The 18454-nt window shown below is 48.2% G+C and overlaps 1 protein-coding gene across 1 annotated transcript in view; it reads right to left on the minus strand.

Moving 5' to 3' along the window:
* The window catches only part of LOC144823011 (platelet-activating factor receptor-like), a 68401-nt gene extending 53972 nt beyond the window's left edge, over positions 1–14429 (minus strand). The window contains exon 1 of the mRNA XM_078681125.1: positions 14239–14429. The gene's annotated coding sequence lies outside the window, so the exon portion shown is untranslated. The remainder of the gene's footprint in view (positions 1–14238) is intronic.
* Positions 14430–18454: the final 4025 nt, after the last annotated feature.

Genomic DNA, 18454 nt, shown 5'->3' on the forward strand with positions numbered 1-18454 from the left:
AGCGAGGGGACCGGGCCTGGCCCTAAAGGCTGAACTGCCAGTCAAACAGAGGGATAATACTACTTCCTGTCCTCCGTCTCAGAACACTTCCTGCTCCAAACTCATCGCCACTGATCAGGCGTGCAGTAACAGAGGCAATCGACCACTGCACTGGCATGCGCAACAGAGGCAATCTCCCACTCAACAGGCATGGAGTAACAAGCAATCGCCACTGAACAGGCATGGAGTAACAGAAAAAATCTGCCACTGAGCAGGCATGGAGTAACAGAAAAAATCTGCCACTGAGCAGGCATGGAGTAACAGAAAAAATCTGCCACTGAGCAGGCATGGAGTAACAGAAGCAATCTGCCAAAGAACAGGCATGCATTAGCAGAAGCAATCTGCCACTTTACAGGCATGCAGTAACAGAAACCATCATCCACTGAACAGGCATGCAGTAACAAAAGCAATCGCCACTGAACAGCCATGCAGTAACAGAAGCCACCTGCTACTGAGCAGGCATGCAGTAACATAAGCAATCTGCCACTGAACAGGCAAGCAGTAACTAAAGCAATCTGCCACTGTACAAGCATGCAGTAACAGAAACCATCATCCACTGAACAGGCATGCAGTAACTGAAGCAATCACCACTGAACAAGCATGCAGTAACAGAAGCCACCTGCCACTGAACAGGCATGGAGTAATTGAAGCAATCTGCTACTGAAGAGGCATGCGGTAACAGAAGCAATCTGACACTCAACAGGCATGGAGTAATTGAAGCAATCTGCTACTGAACAGGCATGCGGTAACAGAAGCAATCTGACACTGAACAGGCATGCAGTAACTGAAGCAATCTGCCAAAGAACAGGCATGCATTAGCAGAAGCAATCTGCCACTGAACAGGCATGCAGTAACAAAAGCAATTGACACTGAACAGGCATGCAGTAACAGAAGCAATTGGCACTGAACAGGTGTACAGTAACAGAAGCACTCACCACTGATCAGGCGTGCAGTAACAGTAGCAATCGCGTATCAGAAGCAATCTGCCACTGAACAGGCATGCAGTAACTAAAGCAATCTGCCACTGAACAGGCATGGAGTAACAGAAGCAATCTGCCAAAGAACAGGCATGCAGTAACTAAAGTAATCTGCCACTGAACAGGCATGGAGTAACAGAAGCAATCTGCCAAAGAACAGGCATGCATTAGCGGAAGCAATCTGCCACTGTACAGGCATGCAGTAACAGAAGCAATCGCCACTGAACAGCCATGCAGTAACAGAAGCAATTGGCCACTGGTCAGGTATGCAGTAACTGAAAATATCACCACTAAACAAGCATGCAGTAACAGAAGCCATCTGTCACTGAACAGGCATGCAGTAACATAAGCAATTTGCCACGGAACGGGCATTCAGTAACAGAAGCAATCTGCCACTGAACAGGCATGCAGTCACAGAAGCAATCTGCCACTCAACAGGCATGGAGTAATTGAAGCAATCTGCTACTGAACAGGTATGCGGTAACAGAAGCAATCTGACACTAAACAGGCATGCAGTAACTGAAGCGATCGGCCCATGCACAGGCATGCAGTAACAGAAGACATCCTCCACTGAACAGGCATGCGGTAACAGCAGCAATTGGCCACTGGTCAGGTATGCAGTAACTGAAAATATCACCACTAAACAAGCATGCAGTAACAGAAGCCATCTGTCACTGAACAGGCATGCAGTAACATAAGCAATTTGCCACGGAACGGGCATTCAGTAACAGAAGCAATCTGCCACTGAACAGGCATGCAGTCACAGAAGCAATCTGCCACTCAACAGGCATGGAGTAATTGAAGCAATCTGCTACTGAACAGGTATGCGGTAACAGAAGCAATCTGACACTAAACAGGCATGCAGTAACTGAAGCAATCGGCCCATGCACAGGCATGCAGTAACAGAAGACATCCTCCACTGAACAGGCATGCGGTAACAGCAGCAATGTGCCACTGAACAGGCATGGAGTAATTGACGCAATCTGCCACTGAACAGGCAACAGGCATGCGGTAACAGAAGCAATCTGCCACTGAACAGTCATGCAGTAACAGAAACAATCTGTCTCTGAACTGGCATGTAGTAGCAGAAGCAATGTGCCACTGAACAGGCGTGCGGTAGCAGAAGCAATCTGCCACTGAACAGGCATACGGTAACAGAAGCAATCTGCCTCATGCTGCTGGCTGGTGGGGGTCTTCAATCTAGTCCACCAGTGCAGGTCCCAAAAAGGTACACGCTGTAACCTCTTATTCACATCTCACAATGACAATCAGGCATGGTATGATATTAATAAAGTCCAGCCTTGCAGAGCTCTCGCCCCTCTTCGCCCTCCCTCCTTTACATGCTCACGACTATACACTGTAAACCAAATATCTAAGTATGGCCAAAGCTGTGCAGTAACTAGTTATGTGGACTATGAACATAAGAAATATCATAAAGAGACAGGCAGAGCTGTTCAAAGCTGCCCACCTAATGAAATTCATAAACTGTCTCTCTCTCATATTTCTTCACCCACCACACCGCTATACATTGCGTCCTGTAACACAATAATCGCATCTCAGTGGCCATCATGCATGTGGAAGAGGTGTGGCGCCGCGGCCAGGGCGACTGACTCCGGAATCTGATCATGCATGTGGAAGAGGTGTGGCGCCGCGGCCAGGGCGACTGACTCCGGAATCTGGGGATCACGGTTCGATCCCCGGCTCTGGCAGCAGATTAGCCCAGCACCATGTGACTCTGGGCAATAGCTTGCTTAATCTTCCCGACGGCCCCCAGCGCCTAGAGACCCTTACGGGTGATTGTGCGCTTTATAAATGTGGATTATTATTATGCATGACATGGAAAAACTTCCTCCATAGGATCTTCCAACCATAAACCCCACACAGTGGAGCGTCTTAGCCATGTAGGCAGGCGCTTCAGCACCCCACATAAGTTAGTAAATGCTATATAAAAGTAGCACACGATTGACACTCATAAACATTCCTCAATATATATTGCATGTAAAATATATAGAATCCCATGGGTTTCTCTTTGCTGTAGGAGGCGTGGTCCTATATGATCTGTGTAACCTGGGAACAGCTATGTTGGGTGACACGTGAAAACTCTGTAACCCGAAGCCAAACTGTGCTGACACGTTAAAGCTATCCACACCCTTATCATACTAGGCTCAGGGCCACTGGAATTATGCAATTGTGAAGCTGTGGCGATGTTCGCATAATTGTATATTTGCTGCACTTGCCTCATAATTCATCATCTTCCGCATAATCTGCAGATTTTAACAAAAAATGTGTTTCTAGTTCAAATGGTATAAAAGTTAGAAAAAGCGCAATGACGTGTTGCTCCGCAGTGGAAGGACCTTTGCAAAGGTTGACTGGTCACCTTTCTGTAGCTTCTTGCTATATTTGTGTGGTAAACTGGTACTAATGAGGTAAAACTAATGCTCATAAAGTGTTAAGTTCAGAAAATTACTAAATAATGAAGTAACACTATCACAAAATGTGCCACATAATGCCGCATAGTTCACCTTTTCTTGCCACATAATTTACTCAACCCTGCCGCATAATTTGACCTTCCCCTGCAGCATAATTCCAGTGGCCCTGACTATGATAGATAACACTTGTATCACTTGCGACCTGAAACAGAGCTGTCAAACCTGTAAAATCTGTATGACACTTGTGGCAGGCTATGATGGTCAGTTTGTAAGATGTGTGTAAAGTGAGCACAGCTATCTTGTCCATCACCTGTAAAATATGGTAAGATGAGGAATAGCAATCTAAGAAGGGGATAATAGGGCTTTTGAATGAGGTCCAGGATACATGCCCTGATCAAAGTACAAAAAAGAGGTATGCCGTTCCTACAGGGGGAGATGGGGGAGATTTGGTATTGCGGGATCACAAGAGGGAATCAATAGGTGTATTACGAAAGGAGGGGGGAATCCTTCCTTTCGGAATGACGGCCCTCACACACCAAGCCCGCTGGGTGTTATGCTACATCATCGGGCATGCTCCTGGTTGGGTCAGCGCTGCAATACCCGACATGCACCCTATGCAGGGGCTCTTTGGCGGAGTTCTTTTATTCCTTGCTGTTTGGTGCAGTGGGTGTAAGGGGCCTATGGAGTGTAGCAGTGTGTGTGTTGGTCAGCTCAACCTATTGAGTTAAAAGAGGGAACGGGAAGAGTCAGGCAAAACAATTTTAATGACCCTGCCTTCCGCCCTCATTAACAAGCATTTACAATGCAACGGTCTCGCCTTTGCAAAAGTTAGAGCTATTGGCATTGTAAATGACAACATTTTTATTTATGTGTTGGTTTTGAAAACAGATAAATAAATGGCATTGTCATTTACAATGCCAATAGCTTAATCTCTCGCAAATGCCACACACAAACACACAGACCCACACACACACACAGAGCCCCACACACAAACAGAGCCACACACACACAGAGCCACACACACACACACACAGAGCCACACGCAAACACACAGGCCCACATACACACACAGAGCCACACACACAGAGCCCCCCCACACACAGAGCCACACACACACACAGTCCCACACACACACAGACCCACACACACAGCCCCACACACACACACACACAGAGCCACACACACACACACACAGAGCCACACACACACAGAGCCACACACACACAGAGCCCCAGACAAAAACAGAGCCCCACACACACACAGACCCACACACACCAAGCTACACACACACAGAGCCCCCCCCACACACACAGACCCACACACACCAAGCTACACACACACAGAGCCCCCCACACACACACAGACCCACACACACCGAGCTACACACACACAGAGCCCCACACACACACACAGAGCCCCAAACACACACAGAGCCCTCCACACACACACACAGGCGAGCGGGCTGTCATGGTTCTTGAGGGGCTGCCGTGCCCAGAGTGCCCACGCCGGCCCGGCCTCCGTGCCCAGCTCCTCCTGCAGGCCGCGGCTGGCCAGGGTGGCCATGTCACAGATCACACCGTGCCCGGGATGCTGCGCCTTGCTCCAGCCTCTTTGTTTGCTGGGAAGGCCTGCTCCTGGAGGCAGCTGAACGGGTCACAACTCAGCTGCACCTCCAGACAACGAATCGATATGATTGCAGATATACAATTGAACAACCCTCGTGGTGGCAGTTAGAAGTTCAGGTGTGAGTTCCTGCACAGTTGCTCAGTTCATGCAGGAATCCAAAGCGGCTGGTCGCTGTCCGTCGTAGGCTTTGCTTGTAGACTACAACAAACAACGCCTCTGTCGTTCAGCTTGAAACTACTTTTTTTGCTGTTTAAATAGACCCTAAGGTATTGGAGCGCGTTGCATGAGCACCAGTTATGTTACACAACGACACTGACATTTTTGGTAGGCACGGGTGATTACGTGATCTGCGGAGAATCACAAAGGATGTTGGGCCAACTCCGAGACTCGAATCTGGTTCCCCAGCTCCTAAATCGGCTGCTCTGGCCGTTAAGTTACCACGGTTTATTTAATTGCTCATCTTCTGTGGACCAGGTCATTTGCATTTTGAATGAGGAGTCTGCAATATTTCGGGGTCGGCACTGCAGTGCTCGCTTGTGTAGGAAGACCACCTCACTGCACATGATGTTCTGTTGTCACCGGAAATCAAGGTGAATGGAGGTAAGCGCATGCCTCCCCTCCCCTGCGAATGTGCACTCTGGGGACCGCAAGCATGTGCTGACAGTGTTCATGCGCCCATGCAATAGAAACGGGCTGAGCTGACGCGCACACGTGCATCTGAAACGATTAGACACGAAGGGGAATCCCGCCCGCGGGCTCTCCTTTGTTGATCTAAATTCTGATGACAAGAGAAATGGAAACCACCTGGCCCCTCTGCACGCGGCGACAGCGCTGGCTCTTCACTGCCATTATTGTAATGTGATAGTAGAGCTCAGGGCGCAGTGCAGCAGTGAGGATACGCCACTGTACTGTGACACGTTTTCAGTGTTCACAAGAACTGTCGAGTTGCTATACTCACAGTGAGCATATACTGCTGGGGTCAGTCGGATGACTTGATTTGCCCAAGATTACACTAACTCTCATTTGAATTAGAGTTTAGAAATTTCTAGGTTCGTAGCTAGATAACCCACAAGACTTCTTTGGCAGTGGAAAATCATCTTTGTGTTTCTTGTTGGGTGCGGCTATTGTATGTGTTGTATGCATCTTGGTACATTGTAGGACTGTTTTGCCTGCTAAATCCCAGTTTATGGTTGTTTGTTCATAAATGCGCTGCGACGTTTTATTCTGAAACATGTGCTGAGCGTTGCTGTTGTCATGGTAGGCGATGTGCGAGTTTACGTTTCCACAATGAGCACATTGCAGCACAGGTGGGCAGATGTCATAAAATATGCCCCGTTCGTTCCAATACTCTGTGATAATGGGGGTTGCCAAACACCCAGCAACAGACCGAGTTAATGTTGTGGTGTGGGGATCTGCGCGCACTTCGGAGCACGCCAATCCCGCTGAGCACACATCACGACACATGTATTCCAAGGGACTGCCAGACGCAAGAGGCGTGTTTATTGGAGAATCTCAGGAACAGCTGCGCTCGTTTTCTATTTTCCTATTTTATTTCCTATTTAGGAATTTTATAAAGCGCTAGTTACGCTCACCGGCGTGTCCCTGCGCTGAATTGCTAAAAATGAGAAGAGTGAGGGGGTAGAACTAGGGTAGTGCTAGGCGAAACAGGTGGGTTTTGAGGGCTCTGCGGAACATAGACTCGGAGGGTTCGAGACGTAGTTCAATCGGCAGTGAGTTCCAGTATTTGGCTGCGAGAAGACGGAACGATCTTCCACCCATACGGGCTTTGCGTATTTTAGGAACCATGACAAGGCCAGTGTCCGAGGATCTAAGCGTTCGCTCTGGTCTGTAGGGGGTAATAAGACCGTTGAGGGGAATGGGTGCCCTGCCTCCTAAAATCCGATGGCACACACATAGGGCTTTGAATTTGATCCTTTGACAGACTGGTAGCCAGTGGAGAGATTTTAAGGCTGCTTTGGAGGAAGTGCGTCTCGGAAGCCTTAGCACCAGCCTGGCCGCTGCATTCTGCAGCACCTGGAGACGATTGATGTTACTGACTGTACTACCCAGGTACAGCAGATTTGCATAATCTAGTCTCGAGGTAACCAAGGCGTGTACGAGGGTCTGTCTGTCTCCAACAGGGAGCATATCAAGGACCTTACGTAGGGTTTTAAGTACTCCAAAACACATACCCACAACCCGGTTGATTTGTGGCGTGAATGATAGCTCAGAATCAAATACAACCCCTAGATTTTTGGCCTGTTGTGCTGGCCTAGGTGTAGGGCCCAAGCAATTAGGCCACCATGCTGAAGACCACACAGACGGGCCACTCCCCACCACAAGCACCTCAGTCTTGGAGCCGTTCAACTTCAGGCAGTTGTTAGACATCCAGGAGGCTAGCTCCTGCATGCAGGCACTGAAGTTGACGGCTGCGGTGTCGGGTGCCCGTGATAGGGAGATAGCCAGCTGCGTATCGTCAGCATAGGATACGAGTTGGATATCGTATTTCTCTACAATCGCTGCTATAGGAGATGCATATAGGTTAAACAAGGTGGGGCTAAGAGCGGAGCCCTGAGGAACTCCTTGATCGAGATGGAATTGTTTGGAGTAACATTCACCTTGTCTGACCTGGAAGCCTCTTTCCATCATAAAAGATTGTAGCCATCTAAGTGCCTTCCCTTTGATTCCTCCCTTGTTGAGACACTGTAGCAAGATGGAATGTGCTACAGTGTCAAAGGCGGCACTTAGGTCAAGCAGGATGAGTGCCATAGTTTGACCCTCGTCAACTCCTTGCCTGACAATCTCGGTGTCCAAAAGCAGCGCAGACTCTGTAGAGTGGCGAGGGCGGAATCCGAACTGTGTGGGGTGGAGAAGATTGGCTTCATCCACAAAGGTCATAATTTGAGAGTTGACCACCTTTTCCGCCACCTTGGCCATATAGGGCAGAAGGGATATGGGTCTCAGGTTGTCCAGCTTGTCCCAGCTAAGGTTAGGTTTTTTCTGAAGTGGTAGTACTATAGCTTGCTTCCATTTTTTTGGAACAGTGCAGGTTTTAAACGAGATGTCGAGGACATCTCTGATAAAAGGTTCAAGAGTTTCGATGCTTTGGCCGAAAAGTTTCGGTGATGCCGGGTCATAGGGGGACCCGGATTTAACCGAACGACAAATCCGTTGCAGCTCGTTAGATGAGGGGATCACAAACTCACACAAACTGTTTGTGCCAGCATCAGAGTTAGGAGATTCCTTAAACTCAGTTGCCTTGCCCTTTCCTCCTGCAAAGCCAGAATAGATATTAGCCACTTTGTCGGAAAAGTAGGTAGCAATACGGTTGCAAGATTCAACTGAGCTTAATGAGGGGTTAACAGAGGCAGTATGCATGGAAATTTCCTTGTAGATTTTAAATAGTTCCTTGGTGGAGTTTTGGGCTTCTCCGATCCTATCTGAGAAGTGCTTAGTTTTGGCACATCTAATGAGAGTATGATATTCCCTGCTTCTGGTTTTGTATTTCAGTTTCGCTTGCTCTGAGTAGGCGACCCTCCATTGCCGTTCTAATTTCTTACATTCTGCTTTAACTGAGCGGAGTTGTTCGTTAAACCAGGGGGCCGATTTGTGCAATCTACTATGGGGTGACTTATGACAGAGTGGGGCGGTGTTATTCAAGGCCGTGGTTATACGCTCATTCAGTCTGTCTGATGCCGTGTCCGCATCTTCCCCCCCAGGCCTGCCACTGGTCATAAGGGCCGTCTCAAATTTCGCTTGAGAAAATGTAGTCCATTTCCTACTGAGATATTTAGTGCTTTGGGGTTTCGGTATATTTGTAGCAGGGATAGATAGTGTGAATGGAACAACAAAATGGTCGGACCATGTCACAGGAATCGGAGAGTGTACAATTATACCATCCCAATTGGCAAATATTGGGTCCAATAAGTGGCCTTTTGAGTGAGTGGGGGCTTTGGATTCAGTGGAAAATTGGAGGGAAGAAAGCTGCTGAACAAAATCGGTAACTGCTTTATCAGCTAGATTATCAAGGTGTATATTGAGATCACCTAGGAGCAGAAATTTCTCTCTACGTAAGGCAGTTTCTGTGATACCCTCGATGAGGTGATTAGTGAACTGGGTCGAGGGACCCGGGGGACGGTATATTAGTAGGCCCTTCACCGTGTTCCCCTTGTTGATTTTAATTGTGAAGGCTCCTATCTCGCCTTCAGCTATGGGGAAGGGATCAAGTTGGCATGTCAGTGGTTGTTTAAAAATGACTGCGATCCCTCCTCCCCTTCCTTCAGTCCTATCCAGATGAACAATGCAATATTCCGTGGGGAGAGAGGCTACTATATCAGGGCCAGAGTTGGAGTCCAACCAGTTTTCTGTAAGGAACAATAAGTCGAGCTTCATTTCTAACAGTAGATCATGAATATCCATGCAGTGCTTCCCCATGGATCTGGTATTAAGTAGCCCACATATGAGGCTAGTATGCTGTTCCCTGGGAGGGGGTGTAGCCTGCCACGAATAATGGCAGACTTTGCAACTATTGGGTTCCTCAACATTAAGACTGTGAAAACAGCCTTGAGCCAAATCGGGGCGTATGTCACGTAATTGTTGGGATGTCCAGCATATTCTAGTTGTAATTTGACCAGGGGGACTGGCCCCTGTCCCCGGCCGTTCGCGGACGGGCGCAGACGGGCTCGCCTTCGGCGCGCCGCCGGCGCGCCCGCTGCGCCCGCCCGCTGCGCGGACGGGAAGGTGTCACCATTTTATACAGTGTGAGGCGGGTGGGAAGCGTCCAACGACTGGACCGCAGCCCTCCTCCTTCCCCCAATATGGCGACCTCGAAGCCTGCCGGCGTCAGCCTCAACCTCGGCTGCACCGGTCTAAAATGAAGACAAGGGGCCTCGGAGCAACGTCAATCTTGCCCCGTGGGGACCGAAATGCAGAAGTAAAAATGCTCTATTTAAAATATTTTACACGTTTTAAAATATTTGCTGCCTTTAAAAATAATCACTCCACAATTTACGTCAGTGACTGTCTGTAGGGCAAAGGAAAGTAAGAGAACCCCCGGCTTTCCGCCTCAGGGGTGGAAATTAGCAATTCTGCAGCCTGCCTTGACTTCCGGGATTAAATACCTGGTCTGGGCGGGCGGGCGGGAAGCGTCCAACGACTGGACCGCATCCCTCCTCCTTCCCCCAATATGGCGACCTCGAAGCCTGCCGGCGTCAGCCTCAACCTCGGCTGCACCGGTCTAAAATGAAGACAAGGGGCCTCGGAGCAACGTCAATCTTGCCCCGTGGGGACCGAAATGCAGAAGTAAAAATGCGCTATTTTAAATATTTTACACGTTTTAAAATATTTGCTGCCTTTAAAAATAATCACTCCACAATTTACGTCAGCGACTGTCTGTAGGGCAAAGGAAAGTAAGAGAACCCCCGGCTTTCCGCCTCAGGGGTGAAAATTAGCAATTGATATATGGAAGAAAACTGTTTGGATCCATGGTTGTCAACGAGTTGAAACCACAAGAGGGCGCTACTAATAAAGACGTTAACTGAAGGAGTTCTTTAAATACTATGCAAACGCTTGTGTGTAATAGATCATTTTCTGAAGATTTATCCACTTGAAGTCAATCTGTTTGCAGCAGAGATGCATAATCACGCTGCAAAATCATCAGCCGTTTACCCATCCTTTCAGACTGGGTGTCCCGACTTCCTGCTGTGGTAAAAGGTTCCTTATCTTCTTTGTGGGGCCATCTGGACCCATAAAGAAGATAAGGAACCTTTTACCACAAACGTAAGTCAAGGAGCCCAGTCTGAAAAGGACGGGGCTTAGCGAGAAAGGAGAACGTCACTAGGACCTCTTCTCCAATGGCTGGCCACCGTTTAGGAGGCCAGTCAATGGAGAAGAGGGGCGGGGCTTAACTCTTGCTAGTGAAGTACACTCCAAAACATAAAATCTCGCGAGCTCGACTGCGCATGTGCGCAGTACGCCACGCAAGACCTAAAAAGGAGTGGCGACCCTCTGCAATGATGCTGCAGGGTTTTGCGCTCAGTCTCATGCGGTCGACATGTTTCTTGCCTAGTAGTCAGGTTGATCTTGCGGCAATTCCTCAGGACCTCGTGAAAAATGGTGAATCTACATTCATGGCTAAGGTATGGTGGTGTCTTAACCTAATGTTACCTTATTTAGGTGTAGTACCTGTTGATGTGGAAGCCAATCTATAAAACAAAGGAACAATTAATATAGCATGACATAGAAAAACTGCTTGATTAGGAATAGCTCCGCAGTCTAAGGCCTGGGCTTCAAGGATCTTTATAAGGTGAGGTGTCAATCTGCTGCCTGACACCTGTAGCCTCTGTGTAACATGAGGCACAACAATGCTTTCTGACACCTGCAAGATCTGTTTACTTTGAAGGATAGCTTTGCTGTCAGAGATCTAAACCTGTACAACCCATAGGCCCTGTCTGGTGTCCATGCAGGCTGATTCCTGTGAGGTCTGTGTAACCTGAGGGATTGCTTTGTAGTGTAAGGCCCCGCTGAGACTCTATAAAATCTGTATAAAGCATGACATAGGTATGCGGACTGGCTCAATGACACCTATACGATCTGGGTACCTTGAGGGATAAAATCACAGACCAAGGCCAGTGCTTGATAGATTTCACGCCAGAGACTTAGCTGAGCTCACTGACACCTGGAAGTTTTGTATAACCTGCAGGCTAGCGCTATAGTCCAATTTCCAAGTGTACAGACCGGAAGAAGCAGCTGTGCAGGTGCACACCTGTAAGATCTCTGTAACCTGAGATGCAGCTATGCTCGCCGGCACCTGTGAGATCTATTTAAAGTGAGGCACTGTTGTGTTGCCTTACACCTGCCTGCCTGACGTGGGTAACCATAAGGTAGTTCCGATGTCAAAGGTTGCAAATGTATATAAGCCACGGAGCAGCTCTGCTGACTGACAACAACCGTGAAGCCTGTGTAACCTGCATGGCAGCTGCACAGTCCTGTAAAATCTATGTAAGCTGTCTGACACCTGTAGATCTTTGTGAGCTGATGCTGGCTCCTGTAAGATTTGTGTAACCTCAGGCGCAGCTGTCCTGGCAGGTTTGTGATCATTGTACCCTGAAGAATACCTTCACGAGCGTGCAGCATCTCTGTATAACTCGAGGGATGGTTCTGCTATTTAATATCACCTGAGTCTGTCAGGCCTGCACAACATAAAGGTTATCACTGTATGTAAGGTCTGGTCCTGTTACGTCGATATGCCGCCAGAGATAGCTCTGCTTTCTGGTATTCGGGCGCAGATGACACGTGGGTCGCTGCAGCAGGCGCTTACCCTGCTGAGCAAAACTATCGGCTCACTTAAGTGGTCCAATGAGTTTACTGGAGAAGAGGCTATTTGTGATGTCTACGCTCCCTCCCGCCTCGGAGACCACCCCGAGCGTGTTCGAAGCAGGCCCTGCGCTGAGACCAGGAGGAAGGAATGGAGGAAAACGGGAGAAGAGGCTGCTATGGGCTGTCCGAGCAGACCCAGGTCTAGTGGAGAAAAGTTGGAGACAGGTGAATAAATGGGTGTGATAAAGGGTCAGATTAGTGAGTGAGTCACGTGCTGATTATTGCATTCGGCCATTCTCGTTTGTGTGTACCAAGTGGAGTGCAAAAATGGCGCTGGGAAGGACTGGGGCGGGAGTGATAAACGTGAGAACAAACATCCACAAAAAGTCGCTTTCATCCGAATCGCATCAGATTAGCCCATACCTTGGAAATGATGTATTTCGCTTTAGGCATCGAAGTTGTTGTCCAAGCAAGCCCAACCGACTCAAAAAAAAAAAAGCAGAGACTTCACAAAACGATGACAGTGGGAATGACTGAATTGAGTGAGTCGCTGGGTGTGTGACTGGTTGCGCCAATTCGGTCGTGAGTGAATGAGCTAGTGAATGAAAGAGCGAGGGAATGACTGAACTGGTGCACACCTGACAGAGTAAATCAATGCAGACACTTGCCAAGTGTTATTACGTCACTGCGTGTTTGTGTACCGCAGAGTTGCCAACTACACTGGGCCTCTTAACATTGGTGAAGATATCTATGCAGACAACCGCGTTAACAGATTATCCATGTTTTTGTCGCTATAGTGCAGAGGCACACACTGAACCACTTCTAGACGCGTCTTGGCAGGGGCGGATTTAGCGCTGGTGGCACCTGGTTCGACGTTTGTTGGTGCTCCCCATTGGTGGTGGGGGTGGGATTCCCTCACCACCACCTTTTAGCAGTGCCCCTGTAGTCTCCATAACCACTTTCTCGCAGATGCATTTAATTAGTTACATAGCACCACTCATAGCAGTGTAGGGTGTGAAAGCACTTTCCATCACTCACACACATTACCAGAGACAATCAATCATACATATGTAAATCAGCATATAGGAAATGTTATGTAAGCCAGAGGTGTAGGAGTGACGTGTCACCCATACTGGAAGGCAGTATAGTTAAAGAGTGCGTGGTCTGGAGAAGCACGAATTCAGAATTGAAGACAGAACACCATACTTAGGCGTTCTCTTCAATAATAGGAATCGATTTCTACCCACATTAACTCTTTTTACAACATTAATCTACAATCTAATCAATACTTTACAGTGTGCATGCAGTTATTTAAACAGTTAATAATTCCCTGTTCTACATTAGGATTTTAACTTATAAACTGCAAGTAACAAAAGGATGTGAAAAGCTGTAACCTCCTGACCTATTTACATTATATGCACTTTGTGATCTGTGTGGTGAATGTTCATTGCAGCAGCCATATTAACCCTCTACACTACCTTATGATGAGTCAAAACCTTAACTAGACAAAACTCTGATCTCTCTCCAGGAAGAACATTAGTCACCGGAGTTATCATGACATTTTTATTGTTGCCTGGAAATTGCTGGAGGCAAGGTAAGCGGCAGCAGGTGCTTTTAAAACCAAATTAAACTTGCAAACACGGCGCCCCTCGAAGTTAGCACCGGGTGCGGTGGCACCCGTCGCACCGCCCTAGAGCGAGCCCTGCTTCTTGGTTGCCGGAGTGTTCGCACCCGGTGCATTTGATCATTAGCGTGATGCTTTTTTGGGGGGAGGAAAGCACCTGACCTCAAACTGACTGTGACCCAAAAGTAACAGCGCATCCTTAACCAGAGCCCCAGCTTGGACCTACCTGATGTTCCTAGCGCTGGCTCGTGAACACTCGCAGTCCTTAGCGCCAAGTGTCAGTCCCTCGCTTAGGCGCTTTCCATGCCCCCTGCAGCAGCGCTGCGGCTCAGCTCGGGTGAGTTTCGTTCAGCGCCTCGACTCGTGGGAGAAGCGCTCGCATGTGGCTCTCACCAGCTCAGTGCCTTCTGCAGAGACGGAGCTGTGGGTACCGCAGACGATCAGTTCCTGTGCGTGCGAGGCGGGAAGAGTCACAGAGAGTAGGCGGCGAGGACACCGGGACAATGCAACTGACAAAGACCACAGAGGAAAGAGACAGATGCTGGCGCGCGGCCCTGCCTCCCCTCAGACCCCAGAGTCCACGAGATTCACCGAGGTTTCACACTGTGGGTGAACTCACAAGTGCGCATCATTTCCCTAAAATTGGACGGCATTTCTGGAGCAGTGTTTCTGTGATACAGAATAAATGTGTATGCAAAGAAAAGGTCCCTGTTTTAAAGGGCATTGTCAGCGCATACTACGTTGATTTGCAACTATCTGTATTTGTTTTACTATAGCGCTTCATGCCGTTGACGAGGCATCAAAGCGCTTTTGGTGGACACTTCACACGCTACTCGTACCTTTGGAGCACGAGTGGGGCCGCATGGGGTTGATAAAGACTTTGAGTGTCTGCCCCAGTTAAATAAAACCCCAGTTAAATAAAATTACAGTCTAGGCATGGCCTTGTTCACAACTGTTCCTATGCCACTCAAAACTGTCCATCAAAACGTTCTGTGATGTTGCTTTCTCTAAGAATGACAACCTGCCCGGGGTGCTGTTGAAGTATACTGGTGTAAATACCAACATACCAGGCATTAACGGGTGATATTGGTCCTCAACAAAGCCAGTGGAGTACACTGAGACCAGAGTCAGCTCAGAAGCTGACGATGCCAGGGTGGTTCTCCTGATGCCAGGGAAGATACAATATTTCTTTTAGACAGGCTTGGGCCTCTGACTCTCGAGATATCCATTAGTGACAGGCACCACTGAGATGCCAAGGCTTACATTGCCCCATCATGAAAGCCGTGCAGTGTTATGGCAGATACCATTATTCATAGTTGGGCATCTTTGTAAAGTGCTCCAAACCATGAAAATTGATGAAAGTACCTTCAATATACAATCTGAAGGGCACACATTCTTCCCCATAATTCAGTCAATGTGCGCTCTTTCTTGCTATGGTAATTGTAATAACAAAGGCCTTCTGTAAACCAAAGATGTTCTGAGAGTCAAATCTCCAGAGAAAATAAATGACTCCAAGATGTCACGTTGGCGCTTTATATCACTAGTAAGAATATATATAGGGGCTTGAGAGGCAGCCATATGCTCGGCTGAAGCACTGTGAAGTAGGAGTGGGCAGTGTCTGGAGGGTCATAGAGGCGTCAGCTTTCAGTAAGCATTGTCAGACGGGCCTGGGGCAATACATATGGACACAGAATGTTCTGTGCATGTGCATGTTCTTAGCTGAACACGGAAGCCCATTGTAGTATGAAAGTCAGGGTCCAACGATGGCTCCTGCAGAGGTGGGCAAAGATTCCACAGGTGACTGAAGCTACTTCAAAAAGAGCATTTCCAGAGGGCTAGTAGGCCAAAACACTACTGTCACCTTGGCAGCCGGGGAGGGGCATGCAGCAAAATCTGGATACCACTCAACAGAGTGGGGCCTCTGAGAGGCTGGTATGTCAACGGGCTCAGGCACACCCCTTCCACCCTTTCAGCGGCATCGGCCTGGTAGACAAGCCAAAGAGTTTCCAGTAGGCCACATCGTTTCTATCCTAAGAGCAAGCGCAGCACAAAATATGAGCGAAAATTAAAAAATAGGATAAGACTCTCGACGTGTGTCAACCTCATTGGATTCCTTCAGGATCTTATTTGGAGGAGCTATTCTATAAGCCGCCATACAGACAGGCGAGGCCAATGGCTGGGAATGTCCAAAAGTTGCTGTGAGCCCGAAACACATAAGGCAAAATGATTGCACTACAATACCAACTATCCTAATGTATGTCTGACTCTGCCCCCAACCCTGCACCTCTTTCAGATGCACAGGCCGGTCGGGGAAAAACCCCTTTCCACTACAGGCAGAGCCAATAAGGTGTATTTTTAGTGGGCTTTGTTTGATACCCTAGTCATATTTCTAAAAGTATCTGAGATTATTGGCCATTGGTTAGGTATCGCTCTTGCTCTCTAAAGGCAGGCAAAGGTGTTGTGGGAGGTGAAAGGGATAGATGTCGGATGCAAATCACCAATTTCTAAAGGCGAGGGATCTTATGGCAAAGGATTAGCCCCAAACATTAAGCAGTAACTCAGGTAACCCCAGGAAACTTCTAGCAGTTTCTTCAATAAAGTAATAGAATTAGCCAGCTCATGCCCCCTGCAGAAGAGCTATCGAACAAATTCAACAGGATAACATGCTGACCATCAAAGCCCCAGTAAAGCTGGTCCTCAAATCACAGAATGCACAGGCGTAGTCTACAAAAAGCTCAGTTTATTCAAGCTGTACTGGTATGAGCTTTAGTAGCAGCCGCGGTCGGTAGGGGAGTACCTGCCGGGGCGGTGACGTGGGGAGGGGGAGGGGCAGGGTTGGGGTTAGTAATGTATGGATAATGGAGGTTTGCAGGTAAGTAAACATTTAAATAAATCAAACGAGTTTTGTTGCGCGCACTGCATTGCATTTGGTGATGCAATGCACACAACGAAATTCATTTGATTTATTTATATGTTTACTTACCTGCAAACCTCCATTATCCATACATTACTAACCCCCATCCTGCCCCTCCCCTCCCCACGTCACCGCCCCGTCAGGTACTCCCCTACCGACCGCAGCTGTTTAGTAGATCCTGGCATATAGAGGTGTTTCTCCCCGAAACCGGTCCTTGGACGCTTGGTTCCAGAATAGGGAGGATCTGGCCTGGCAGTTCGGGCTGGACTGTTCCCATGAGGCACAGGGTCAAGACTGATTTGCATATGGCTCGATTCAAACTGCAATGGCATGGTGAGCAAAAAAACGATAGATTTAGGCCCAGATCTCTGTACTGATGTGAATGTATGACATTGTTCTGCATTCTGTCCATCAATAGTTCTTTTTGCTTTAGTAGATTATAGACAGTGGTCTCATACAGCAGAGCTATCCCTGTCTCCACTCTAGCGCTGCTTCTGTCCTAGTCCCTTTTCTATCTCTCACTTCCGTGCACGGCCTTTCATTCGTCGTCACCCGGGCTCTAACGTTCTTTTGTGTGACGGGGGTTCTTCAAAACCAGACTTCCCCGCGCCTCCCTCAAAAGAAATGCGCCACTCGGACCAGTTGGCTGGAAGGAGCGTCCTTGGTGGAACATCCCACCTCTCGTCCAGCTCTGTACAGACAGTAGACTCTATGGGGTCACCGAAGGGGCAGGGCGTCCTTGTAAGGGGTAGAGGGAGAAAGGGGCAGGAAGCCTCTACACATACATGCCAACGACAGTTGTATTGAAAGTAGTACAATAGTTTCGGGCACCATCTGTCTCGACTTTTCTCTGTGCGAAGATAAAAACAGACGGTTTATTACTTGGCTTCTAAGAGGCATTCAGAGGATCCGAGAAGCATATAGGCCTAATCCTGCGTCACAGTCAGGGGTGCAGAACGGCTGCGTTTGTTGCTGTCTGTCGGTCTTTAGGAACTATTGTGCCCTCAGTCACTCTGTCGCCCTATTAGAAAAGGGCAGCAACCACCCTTCGTTCAGTACTGTTTATTGTAAGAATCATGAAGGTAACGCTTTACAGGCAATGGAGCCACTCAGTCACATTTTGGAGATTACAGGTAACAATTCAAAATATTTAACATAGGTCAAAACATTAGCAATCGGGGCGTGTCTGGATAGGTGTTGTCTGTATTTGCTTAATGGACAACATTTCCCATCAAAATCACTGTTCGATTTCCCTCAGGTTGAAAGTTTATTTTCTCTATATTATATGTTTTGCATTTTATCAACATAAACATGATATTAACTTAGTATTTTCAGTGGAGGCTTCTATTTAACTGCAGTGGGGTGCTGCGCAAGAGGGAATGGGGAAAAAAACAATAGACTTACCTGTGTGCCGCCGCTGTCCCTCTGTCCTCTTCGCCTGCTTGCAGGACTCCAGGGCAGAAAGCAGGAACAGGAAGCTTCCAGGCTATCCTAAACCATTGCAGCGTTGTGATTGGTCTGAGTGCCG

The sequence above is a fragment of the Lissotriton helveticus genome, chromosome 3_1 (genome assembly GCF_964261635.1).
Source record: "Lissotriton helveticus chromosome 3_1, aLisHel1.1, whole genome shotgun sequence".
NCBI lineage: Eukaryota > Metazoa > Chordata > Amphibia > Caudata > Salamandridae > Lissotriton > Lissotriton helveticus.